The sequence below is a fragment of the Notechis scutatus genome, chromosome 3 (genome assembly GCF_049901735.1).
Source record: "Notechis scutatus isolate UNSWTSFEM ecotype Mainland chromosome 3, rNotScu1.2, whole genome shotgun sequence".
Lineage (NCBI taxonomy): Eukaryota > Metazoa > Chordata > Lepidosauria > Squamata > Elapidae > Notechis > Notechis scutatus.
Window position 1 is genome coordinate 162,101,640 of NC_142011.1, and position 13,035 is coordinate 162,114,674.

General features: G+C 33.4%; 1 protein-coding gene across 1 annotated transcript in view; it reads left to right on the forward strand.

Annotated features, from left to right (window-relative positions):
* GREB1L (GREB1 like retinoic acid receptor coactivator) overlaps positions 1-13,035 on the forward strand; it is a 161,396-nt gene that overhangs the window by 59,650 nt on the left and 88,711 nt on the right. The window contains exon 2 of the mRNA XM_087961622.1: positions 8,666-8,768. The gene's annotated coding sequence lies outside the window, so the exon portion shown is untranslated. The remainder of the gene's footprint in view (positions 1-8,665; positions 8,769-13,035) is intronic.

Sequence of the window (13,035 nt, forward strand, 5' to 3'; positions counted from 1 at the left end):
AAGGAGTTCAAAATTTATGTTGCTCAACAAGACATTTGTTAAATGAGTTTTATCCCATTTTACAACTTTTCTTGCCACAGTTGTTAAGTGAAACATTGCAATTGTTAAGTTTGTAATGGTTGTTAAGTGAATCTAGCTTCCCCATTGAGTTTGCTTGTAAGAAAGTAGCAAAAAGTGACCACATGACTCCGGGAACTACAACTGTCATAAACACATACAGTTGCCAAGCATCCGAATTTTGATCAGTGACCAAAAGGATGCTGCAACGGTCAAGTGTGAAAAATGGTCATAGGTTACTTTTTTCAGTGACGTTGTAACATTGTGAACTTTGCTGTTGTAACGGTGTGCCGTTGCCGTTGTAATTTTGTGAATTTTGGTCACTAAACAAACGGTTGTAAATCAAGGACTACCTGTAATTTATGGTAATGTAGACTGAACATATCGTAACACATGGTTTTATTTGAATGATTTATCTATATCTATATAGAAATATAAATCACATAAGGAACCAAGAATTGTTATGAAATATACATGGAAAATGACTATCAAAAAGCATAATTAACTCAAAGTAAATTATCAAATAAAAATGTTGCAGTATGTTCAGTCATTTAGATTTACAGCATGGCAACTGGTATGTGTTTACAACAGTTGCTGTGTCCTGGGGTCATGTGACCAGCTTTTGTGACCTGCTGACTAGCAAAGTCAGAGGGGAAGCCAAATTCCATGTTGCTAACTTAACAATTGCAATGATTCACTTAACAACTGTGGAAATAAAAGTCGTAAAATGGAGCAAAACTTCCTTTAGCATATAACTGACTGACAAACTGAATACTTAGGAAAGCAACCTATTCACTACTAAGCAACATAAGCACATGCCTAAAGCGCAAAGGGGAAGGGGATTAATACAAAGGTTTCATCCCCCCTTCCCCCAGCTATTATGCCTTTAACTTTTTCACTCTGACACTTGATTTTAGTTTTCAATAAATGTTTTCATTTGCAATTTTCTTTTATAACACTGATTAAAAAAGAATTTAAAAATATTGATAGTTTGCCCTAACCTATGTTATAAGAGAATTATTTGCTTATATTGCTTGCTGCTATTATTTAGTGTTAAATAAAAAAAAAATTAAAGTCTCTATTTGATATATATAGCCTGGAAAATGGTCTTGAAAAAGACTGAATTTTTATTTCACCTTTATTACTTATTGAGTCCAAATGTTTTGGCAGTTAAGCAATAGAAGGACCAAAGGGTACCATTGTTGGGCTCGGCTTAGCACATCCTTGGAACGTAATCTGGTCCTGATATAGGAACTGGAAAGTACTAGCTAAAAATTCATTGGAAAAGTCCTAGGCAGGAAATATTTGATAAACTCACGCCTCACAGTAGTTGGCAAGTACATATTCCCCATCCAGTTGTGTGAATTGTAAAGCAGCTGTGATAGAAAGAAGAGATTTGAATAGAGAAGAACCTGAGTTCCTAAAATTCTGTTTTGTAGATGAGCTATGTAATTTGGGCATGAAGGGAAAACTATAAATAAATGTTTGGTTTTAGTTTATGTAAACAATATTCAAATAAGGCAGCTCCTAATTCAGTTTTATCTCATTGCTTTTTTTATTTGAAAACATAAGGGAGTTGAGAAATGTGTTTAGCATTTAAGTTTAGCATTTATTTAAATGAAATAAATGCTGTGCTTTTTTTTTACCATCGGTTGTATAATTTGAGGACATACCATCTCTGTCAAAATATCATTAATAGCTAAAAAGTTTTATTTAAAAGTTAATTCAATGAAATCAGTAGCAGAGTGAGAATTGATGAGAACTGTATTTGATAGCTATTGTAATTTATCACTGGACCTAGATTTTGATGAAACAGCAGAATTTATGATATGCTATACTTAAAAAGCCTCAAAAATATAATTGCAGAATGTGCAACTCATAAATGAAGTCAGAATGCCCTCACAATTATTTAAGAAGGTTCTTTTGCCCAATGAAATCTCCATTGATGTTATACTGCAGAAATCATAAAATACATTTTGTTTATTGGCTAGGATATTGTTAATTTGAATTAATTTGAATTAAAATGTGCTGCTTAGTGATGTGATGGGAGTAAAAAAGTACTGTAAGTCTCCTTATATAACCTTGCCTGATCATAGATCAGTGGGTTTCAATAGCTAATGTAGGAATACTATATCTCTTAATTGTAGATTACATGTAAAAACATGAACTGTGTAAGGATTGAGTCTGGAAGTTTTTTTTAAAACAATTTCCCCCCCAAAACTGGCAGACTTTACTCCTATGACTAGAGGCCAAAAGGAAGATAAATGACGCCCACCCTGTCTTTATTTTTGCAGTGTTTTAAATCCTGGGGTTTAGCTAAGGGGACTTAAAGAGTTTTTGAAGTGCAAATAGGCTGGTGAAGGGTGAACCCTTTCAGAGTTCCACTTGATGGATTTTTGTCAAGAGAGGGAAGATATTTTGGCACTAGCTGTGATCTGGAAAGCTACAGGGATTTTTTGTTTTGTTTTTGATCAATCATGCATTAAGAACTGGCCTGGGGGAATGCACCTTTTTCCTTGCATTCATATTGGTCCTATTGTGCTTAAAAGTAGCTAATTTTGTAGGATCTTTGGGGGGGAAATCTAGTCATTAAGACTCAGTAACTCCCATGAGTTGGTAGAGTTGTCATTTCAAGGTCATGTTCTTATCCTAGCAGCTTCTTAGCTAATAGATTCCTGCAACAGGAGGAAATGTGTTGAGCAACCAGTTGTTGTATTTTCCAGATGAATCCCAAAACATGATTGCTATTTGGATGTTTATAAAATGTAATTTTGTTATCAGAAATGGACAACAAAAATAAAGTTTAGCAGAGTTATATGCTAAATAAGCAAAAAGAAATATTGTGCTACCTGCAAATTTGTATTAAAAAGTTAGCCTCTAAAGAAACCCTTCCATAATATTATGAAAAAGTTCTGAAAACTCAAGGTGTTCTTAAAACTCAAAAAGCCAAATGTTTATCCCAATACAGTACTAATTTTTGCAAGCAGGATTCGGCATTCATTCTGCACTGAGGAATAATGTGCTTCTACCACCAGAAAATTGACAACTCTGGACTAGATTAGAAAGTCTAAAAACATCTCAGAAGACTCAGTGGCAAACCACATCCTTAGTACTGCCAAAAAACGTGCATAATTGGGTCTCAGTCAAGTTGACTGAGGCCATATGTGCATTTATTCAATCTTGGCAGGATATTCCTTGATACTAAAATTAATGGTGCAGCCTTTTTTTAACAGTCTCTATATCTGTCTCCTGTTATTGACAATAAACTATACAAATCAATTTAAAAGATAAAGCTAAATAATATCAATATTTTAAAACATTGGGGGACCACTAATTCAGGGTACATCCCATGTGAATATTCAAGGTGCTTATTTTCAATGTATATATTTTAATCCTTCAAAGAGATGTGCTACCCCACAAAGATTGAAGGATTATTTGCAGCCTTATTTTTTGGGGAGGAAGATAATTAACAATAAAAACATTTCTTTTGAAGGATAAACTCTTTTGTCATGTTTTGAAAGGCACTACATTATTTATTTGTTTGTTTAAATTTAAATTTATTGGCTGTCCAACTCCAGTGGACTCTCGGTCATTACTAAACTAAAACAAAAGAAAGAAAGACCTAAAACAGCTGAAAATATTAAATTACCATCATCCTATTCTTGGGTGTCTAGAAAAAGAAATGTTAGTTAGGGTTCTCATGACTTGTTATCACTGTGGAGTAAAAAAATAATTACCTGATATTTTAGAACCTGGAAACATGAAAAATTATCATCTTATTAGCTTAAGTACTATTTTCCACTAAGAAGCTCTGATTTTTGGGCACAAGTGTACCTAATGTTGCTTTATGATCAATTAAAACAAAGAAATCCTTGCTTTTTTCATAAGGAGATTTTAAAGCAGTTTTTCTACCTAGGCAAAACTTTGTAAAATAAATCTCCTTCAGCAGCAAAAACTGTGGTATAACATATGAAATATGGTTATTACATCTTCCATGTTTTAGGAATTCAGTCTATCTATCTATAGCTATACACTATTATTAGCATTACATGTTTTCTGTAATAATTGCAACTTTTAGTTATTACTATGTATGTGTTTGTGCTTTGTGTGTATATGTAAGAGAGAAAGTTTTGGATTGAAAAGCTTCATAAAAAATCCTTGCCTTCTACATTTTTATTTTCAGTTTATGTATTTCTAAACTAATTATTCCAAATTATTATCTGGACTTGAATTCTACATCTATCAATCCAGCATAGAAATATTTCAATTATGCTATAGTCTTTCTTGTTCCATATGGAGTTATTGCATTGAGCTACAACAGTAAAAGTTTATTATTATAAGCATGAGCTAGAGTGATTTTGGATTCTTGTACTCACTTCCTACCTTCTTCTGTTCTAAAGAGGTCACAAGGAGGAGATTGGAAGAAGTAAATGATCTTTTTTTTATAGAAAACATTATTTTAAATTTCTGGATAAAAATAAATGTGGACAAATGTAAGTTCTTTTGTATAGAAGAAAGAGTACACATTCAGATTCAGTGGAGGGCTATGTTTTCATATATAGCATCTTTTTAGTTTGTTGTTGGAAGATGTTAATAAAACCTTTTGTTACAAAAGTGATTTATAACTCAACACAGCATCCTTTTCTTACTCTTGTAATGTTTTTAGCTATTGAAATCACGCATTGTGTAATAACTGTTGGTGCTTGCTTTACAAGTAAATGTTGTTAGATCAGAGAAGATGTGAATTCTCTCATTGGATGTGGAATGGTTCCTTTTAATGTCTCTGGAGGTTCTCAATTATCTAGATCATGGTTGCCCCAAAGGTCTTTTTACCAAAAGACAACTGGGCTTTTTTTGGTTTATTTTTTCCTTTGAAAACATTTTGTTTTTCATCCAAGAACTGAAGAAGCTTTTTGAATAAGAAGTAAAAGGTTTTCAAAGAAAAAACAACAACAAAGTCCAGTTGCCTTTTGGAAAAAAGCACCCTTGTGATTCCTTTTAATATATAACAAATTTTATGCTTTAAAGTTTCTTCCAAATTAGCTGAATTATTATATGAATTACTGTTGTCCTGTTGGAGTTTCCACTTTCTTGGTTGAAATATCTGTGGAGATTTTCCTTAAAGAAAGGAATGAAGAAATCATTTTGCCTCTGTTTTAGGAACTGTTGTTTAAACTTTAAATTTAGAATCAACTGTTCACTTTTTAAGAACAATTTGTAAATAAAATGGTCTGGGTTTAACCACCATTTTTGCCAGGTCCATTGTTTGTAATTCTTATCCTGCTTTGATGAGAATAAAATATTGTTTTATTTTCAAGTTTTTGCTTCATTTTTTCAGTTTTTTAAGAGGTTTGCAATCTATTTATTTACTGAGGTAGGGACATGGTATCAAGGCTGTTGTTGTATTTCTCCCTTGACTTCCTAGAGGTGATGTTATCTTTTGTTCACTGAGTGGTATAGTTATTTCTAAGAGCATCTGTCACTTGAAGCATCCTAAGATGGATGAGTCTCAAGTGAACTGCTAGTTGAACCAAATGGTGAAAATAAGAAAAGACAAGGGGGCTGGAGGTTTTCAGAAGAGAGAAACAACATTGTTAGAAGAAAAACACCATGACGGGTCACAGATTGTCATAGTTGAACTCTAGCAGTCATAATCAGAGCTGACTTTTGAAGTCATGGCAACCCCTCCATTTGTAAAAGTTGCATTTTGTTATCATTTGAACAGTATATGAAGAAAAAGAACTATATTTTGTGATGTTTTCTGTCAGTGTAGAGAAAAATACTTGGTGATACAGATAAAGCATGTTTTTCAAGGCTGTGATGTGAGTAAATTATATTTACAAATATTTCATTTTGTGGTTCCAAAATGCAGCATTTTGTATGGTTATATTTCTTCTGAAAAATATTGTTTTGTTACATGCTGCTTTATTTTATTTGAAATGTTGTTGGATTATTCTTATTAGATCTTATTTCTTCATTAAGAAATCAAAGAATTCAAATTTTGACATTACTCCAGTTCAGAAAGTAGCTATGTGGTTTTACAGTTCATTTGATTGCATTTGTCACACGTATCTGGATGGAAGCACAAAGCTATTTTTATTTTAAAAATATTGACATTTGCTGCTAAGGACAAAATGGCAGAATGTATCTTTTACTTGCAAGAGGCTTCTCTGATTATGCCTACCTATTAGAACCAGTGGCTTGAAAATGATTTCATCAGTTTGCTTGCTTGCTATGTTCAATCATGAGGTGGGAATCAGGAGTGGAAAAGGCAAAGAAATTAAGATGATTAGAAGCTTTAAAGCTTTGTGAATGGTAGAGTAGCTCCCTCCTCAATGAATGTAAATAATAGATGAAAGACTGAGCATGACAACAAAGGCTCAGGGTGCTTAAGAGAATGTGTGCAGCCTGAATGGAGGTCTGTGGCTCAGGGCCAAAGGTCTTCGCTTTGAATGCAATTAGAAGACAACACAAAGATGTCATTACTAGCAGGTGAAATGTTCAGCACGTGGCCTCAAAAATAGCAGTTTTAGTCTTTATGACTGTTGAAATTGGATTATGAACTTTAATTATTATTTTTTTAAAGGCTTTGCAAGGTGTCCCCACAGTTTGTTCTGAAACAATATAGCTTGACTTTGATCATCATCACTGTTGATTCTCGTAAAACTTAATACAATGGTGTGGATTAGAGTTGAAGCAACCAGCAAATCAGAAAGTGTTGATTTCCTAAGGATCTCCTGCAATATAGTGTTAGACATGTCTTCTGTTCATTGAGAGGCTAATTAATTTGTGTTGTGGAAAGCAATCAGAAACTTTGTTCAGTGTAATATTGCACCGTTGAAAATGCATTGCCTGAACCTAAGTCATGCTGCTTGTTTATGAGGGCATCACACACACACACACACACACATATATACACAGACACACACACCAGAAAAATTTGGATTAGCAGAACTGCCATTCAAGGTCATGTTTCAGTGCCAGCAGCTCCTTCAAAAAACAAAAGCTTCCTATATAGAAGGAAATAGTTCTGGACACCTTGAATTTTCAGTTCCCAACCAGAATAGGTTATGTGAAAGAACGGTAGAATTATATTTATTTATTTAGCATTTGCAGATAAAAACAGTGGCATTAGTAAACCACATGACAACCAATTATATAGAGCCTTATTAAAACTTGGCTCTCCTCCACTCCTGCAACCACTGTTGTGTTCGATAAAGTTCTTTATTGCTGAGACTGACAAAAATGGTTTCCTCCTGTGGTTAGACCACTTACACAGGTTTTTGTTAAAGTAACCTCAGATTACAATGTAATTTATATTCCCATTCTCCTCTGACTACCCATATGCCAGGGATTCAGACGAACATCAAATACATACATACATACATACATACATACATACATACATACATACATACATGTATATATCACATATGTGTGTATGTATACATGTGTGTGTGTGTATACTATCCTTTTGATTTTATATTACCCAGTGTATGTTAATGGATAATGTTGCTTAATTAATCCCTTGAATATTGCAAATTTAAAATATTAAGACATTTCAACTTTTCCCCTCCACATGTTACTAAGGTAAGTTGGTACCATAGAATATTAGATTTATCTTTTATTTAGAATCAAAGATCTTACTATATTAATAGCATGTTTTAAAAAATATTTTAGAGAATATATGCTTAATTTGTAGTCTATGTATTACCATCATCTTCATTAGAGCCGATTATTGTTTAATTCTTTCCTCAGTATATAACTAGCCTATGTAAAGGCTAGTAACATGTAACATGCTTTGTTTCTAGATTTTTATTTGAGAGGGTTTTTAGGACACATTCAAAAAATAAGTAATCAAATGGTAGTCCCCCTGACTAACCCAAACTGGCTAGATATATTCTGTAATGAACAAGTTGACAAAGCAAGTATACATGAATAGTACCTGAATTGGCTTAAATTTCCATACAGTACCTCTTTTGTTTTCAAGATCTGATATATACTGTAGATGATGGATGGATGATGTGTGTATGTCAGTCTCTCAGTGTGTGTGTAACATTCTCACTGCTTCCAACATGGTGAGATAAAAATTGCAGATTTTTTTTCTCTGTTGTAGTACTGTAGTTTTTTTGAGAAAGTTAAGGGCAGTACAGTTTGGTCAGGTTTTATGATCAGATATTTTGACAGTATATGTATAGTAACCTTAGATGTAGTTAGAGTCCTATTGGGTTCAATGGGGAGCACTTCAAAGGTCAAAGCAATAATAAATAGTTAATTACAAAATAGTACAGCCACCTTGTGTAGTGGTTAGAGTGTTGGCCTAGGAAACAAGAGACTGTTTTAGTCCCATTTTGGGCATGAAAGCCTTTTGGATCCTATCTCTCTCTGCCAATCTGTCTCTCAGGTTTGCTGTTGTAGGGGAAATAGGAGGAGGAAGGAGTATTATGCACCTTTACCACCTTGAATAATAAAGGCAAGATAAAAACCAAATAAATAAATACTGTTAAGAAGCTCTGCTTTTTTTTTTTTGCATAGTCTTGAAATATTTGCTGCTATATAAGATTTAAATCTGGCATCAACAATTTTAAACTGTTTTATTATTTCACAGGTATCTAAAATTTTCAGCAGCCTGAATCAAGCAGCAGCAGAATAACTTTGACCAATCATCCATCATGAATGTATTTAACGAAGGTTGAATAACATAAAAGAAGGTAGTATTGTTTTCATATTTGCAATGCATTTCTCATTAGTAACATTTTCAATGGCAGCAAGAGTACAATAGTTTGTGTCAATTTGATATAATTATGATGTTTGTATGAAACTATTATAATTAAATGGTTAATTTCAATCTTTTAATTGAGTGCACTATCCCACACCCTTTCTTTTATGTGCACTACCACATGATCATCAAAATCTTAGAGGGTCACCACTGAAGGCTTGGTCTGTGTTCACCATAGAATGCATCTACAGGGTTACAAAATTAAATAAAAATAAATCCACATTTTAAAATATTTTTCAGTTGCTAAAATGTAGAATCATCAAATATTGCAAGATTTTGGCAAAGCATATTGACAATATCATGAAAAGTTTGCTAATAAAAAAATGGAAAGATCTATGTGTTTACTAATGCCACTGTTTTCACAAACAAAACCGTTGTAATACTCTTGATTGCCTGTGGTTGCCAGAATATATATTCAGTACCATTGTCATAAAATACACAAATCTTGAAAATTATGTTAATGTGTGTTTCTAAGAAATCATATAACATTACAATTATTGAAATTTATGAAAAAATAAGTACTATTAAACTATTAAAAGAGTTCTACAAGTTATACTCAACTTATGACCACAATTGAACCCAAAGGTTCTGTTGCTAAGTGAAACATTTGTTAAGTGCATTTTGCCCCATTTTACAACCTTTCTTGACACAAGTGAATCACTGCCGTTGTTAAATTAGTAATGCATTTGTTAGGGGAATCTGGCTTCCCCATTGACTTTGCTTGTCAGAAGGTCATAAAAGATCACATGATCCCAGGACATTGCAAATGTCATGAATATGAATCAGGTACCAAGCACCTGAATTTTGATCATGTGACCATGGGGATGGTGCAACAGTTGTAAGTGCGAAAATGGTCACAAGTCACTTTTTTCAGCGTCGTGGTAACTTTGAAAAGATACTAAATGAATTGTTGTAAGTTGAGGACTACCTGTATTTAAAATGTTTTAATGTAATGGCATTACACCATTAATAAAACATGTCCACCAGTAAGAAGTTCCGCAATGAGAGGTGGCATGATTAGTACACTGCCCAAACAAACAAAGCATTCTGAGTTCCTATCACCAACTAAAATCCAAAACTTGAATTGGATTAATGAGCATTCCCAAATTTTCAGCAGGAAAGCAAGCATCAGTGGTAGGTTTGAGTTTTCCAGTCAGGAACACTTCATCAGTCTTGTGTACTTTAAACTTCATTTTATTTATCCATATTTAGCATATATTACAGCAATAAGTCACACATTTAGAAATTAAGAATAAAAACCAATTTAACAGTGAATCTGATGAATAGTGTTTTAGTCTGTCAAAATGTACTTTAAATAAGAAAGGATACAATATTGATCCTTGGAGAGAGAGATATCCATGACTTTTGATACCTTTTATGGGATGGTTTTGAAATGAAACAGAGAAACCATAATAAATGAGATGAGGCCAGAAATGATGTCTTTTGAGGTTTCCTCCAACTAAATTGATTTTGTAAATTGAAATAACTTTATTTAAATCAAACACTTGATGCGCATGAGAGATTGTTGAATTTTCCTGTAAAATATAATCTATAGAAATCAAAGGGGAAAACAGAATGCATATTATTTGAACAAGAGAGGTCAAATAACTTATATGTTCTTGCTGTGGATGAGTTGGACTGGCTTGACTTACTTTATTTGTAACATTGGACTCCTATTGTTCCTTGTTCTTAAAAAAATCCTCTCGTATTTCTCAGAGGCTGAAGATCTGTGTCTGTTTTATGACCTGCTGTATCCTTAAGGCCAGGAGGCCCCTTAGAGCATTCAGACCCAGTAAAATAAGAGGGTCATTGCCATCATCCAGGTCCTAATTGTTGCTTTCTGGTTGCCACATAGACACCAAGAGCTGTGGGAACATCTGGGGCCTAGTAGCAAGAGTGGGGGAGGGTGATGCTGGCATTTTGTTTCACCAGGTGCTCAGAGGAGGAGGCCGTCCTCTTTTTTGATATAGGAGTTAAATTCTGTGGCCCCTGAAGTGAAGTTGCAACAATTGCAGAGGTCATAAGACAGCTGAGTGGGGGTCAGACACGGTGGGGTGTATTTTGTTACTTAGTAAAAGAAGGGATATCCTAAAACCTTTAAAGTGTTTTCTTGAAATCTCTGTTGTTGGAAGGTTTTTATGAGTCTGATGCAAAAAGTACTGATTTAGGTAAGAAAGGCTGCTTTTGTCTTAAGTGAAAGGACAACCCTTACCAAATGTTTAAAGCTTTGCTGGTACATTCAGCAAAAGACAAGGAGATCAAGACAAGTCGCTTTGCAGAGTTAGATTTTTAAATAGTATTTCACTCACCCTCATAATATTTGAGTGCTCTTCATTTCAGATTAAGCATTTTAAGTCATTTGTTACTAGGGAAAAATGGAGCAGAACTTCTTGCTTTTTTGGTCTTAGATGAAATGAGAGTGAATAATCAAAAGCATTTTAGCTTAACTGAGCTGTTTTTAAGTAGAGGCTGAAAGGAAGGGCCTCAGTTCATTAAAGATAACAATTTAGAAAGCGAAGTCTGCAGCCCCCAAGTCTTCAGTTCCCAATTGTTTTATTTAAGCTGGAACTTGCAGACAAATATAGAGGGGACATGTTTTCAGATTAAAATACAAGGAAAGAATAAATCTTTGGCACTTGCCCAAAAATATTGGAATATGCAAACCAATATAGGAATGGCTATTTTTGTCTAAGGCAAATTATTCATTATTTTTAATGCTGTCTGGCTGTCTTATGTTCAGATAAATGAAGAAGGCATATATTATATGGTACCAACTTTTTCTTTAAATAATAAGTTTCCAATTGATCCGTGGGTTCTTTTTGTAGCTACAAATTGCAAATATATTACATTGGCATATTAGTCAGGCAGTGAGAGGGGTGAGAAAAGGCATTCCTTTTCATCTGTGACAAAGGACATGGAAGAGGCACATATGTATAAGTATAATGAATTTTATTGTAGTTGATAAATGTGACCCGAATTTTCATTGGAAACTGAATTGGAAAATAGTAGCACTCAGGAAAGAATACAATTGTAAAAATTTTAAATGGAATTTCTAATTTTCTATTGAGTATTAAAAATATTTCATTTTTGTTGTATTGTTAAGGTGTCTTTGTGAACCATAGATATCAAAAGTTGCTAACATATTTTAATGTCTATGGAGATTCTCAAGTCATCCAGATCATGGTTGTCCTAAAGGTGCTTTTTCAAGAGGCACCTGGACTTCCTTGTTTTTTTTTTTTGAAGATGTTTTGCTTCTCATCCAAGAAGCAGAATTACCATAAATTGTGAATTTTTAGAAGATGGATGATATCAGTTAATCATAGGTAGGGACTTTAAATAATTTGAAAGGATTTATAGAATCTAGGAAGATGGGGAAGAAATGGAAAAGAAGATATAAAGCAGATATATAAGAAATTTGTTGGTTTTCAAAGGGCTTACAATCTTGGTAATTTTAAGAAAGGCTAATAGTTTTATGAAGCTATTACAAATTCAAAAACACTGAATTATATAATGAGATTATATAGCTACTGTGTTACTGAAGACATGGGTTAACACAACAAGTATGCCGATATTGTAATTTAATACCTTACATCCTATTAACTGAATTAGAATTGCTATGGTAGTAAGTTAGAAGAATACTCAGAAAATTTGCTTCAAGCTTACAATTACAGTGTGTTGCTGTAATTCATATGTCATTCAATAGCAACATCAAATGCAATTAATTATATTTAAAGTCATAAGTTTATTGAAGTTCCAATGATTTATCTGGACTTAGTTTTTTTTTCTAAAGCCACATTAATTATGGGAAGAGGCATGTGGTAGATCGTATCTTCAACTCAACTATTTAGAAGTGCATAGCACAGTCTGTTCTTAACTGAACTTAGCACACTTTAATGGAAAGTGTTCGTGTGCATTCCATTAAGTAGGTAAGCATTCTGCTAAAGTTGCTTTAATTTGAATCCTGAGCATTTTCTGAGCTTTTCTTCAGAATGACCTTTTTCATGGCGTATTGGTTATAACTTTTCTTCACAGGCACAGGTTTCCTTTTCAGTACTATTTTTCTTTTATTAAGACATTTGTTTATTATGCTTTCTCAAGTGGATCTCTGTATGACCTCCATTTCATTGACATTTTGATGTTGGTTCAGTTGGGGGAAGTAGCCAGTCCAGCCAAAACAAAATTACTATCACATTTGTATG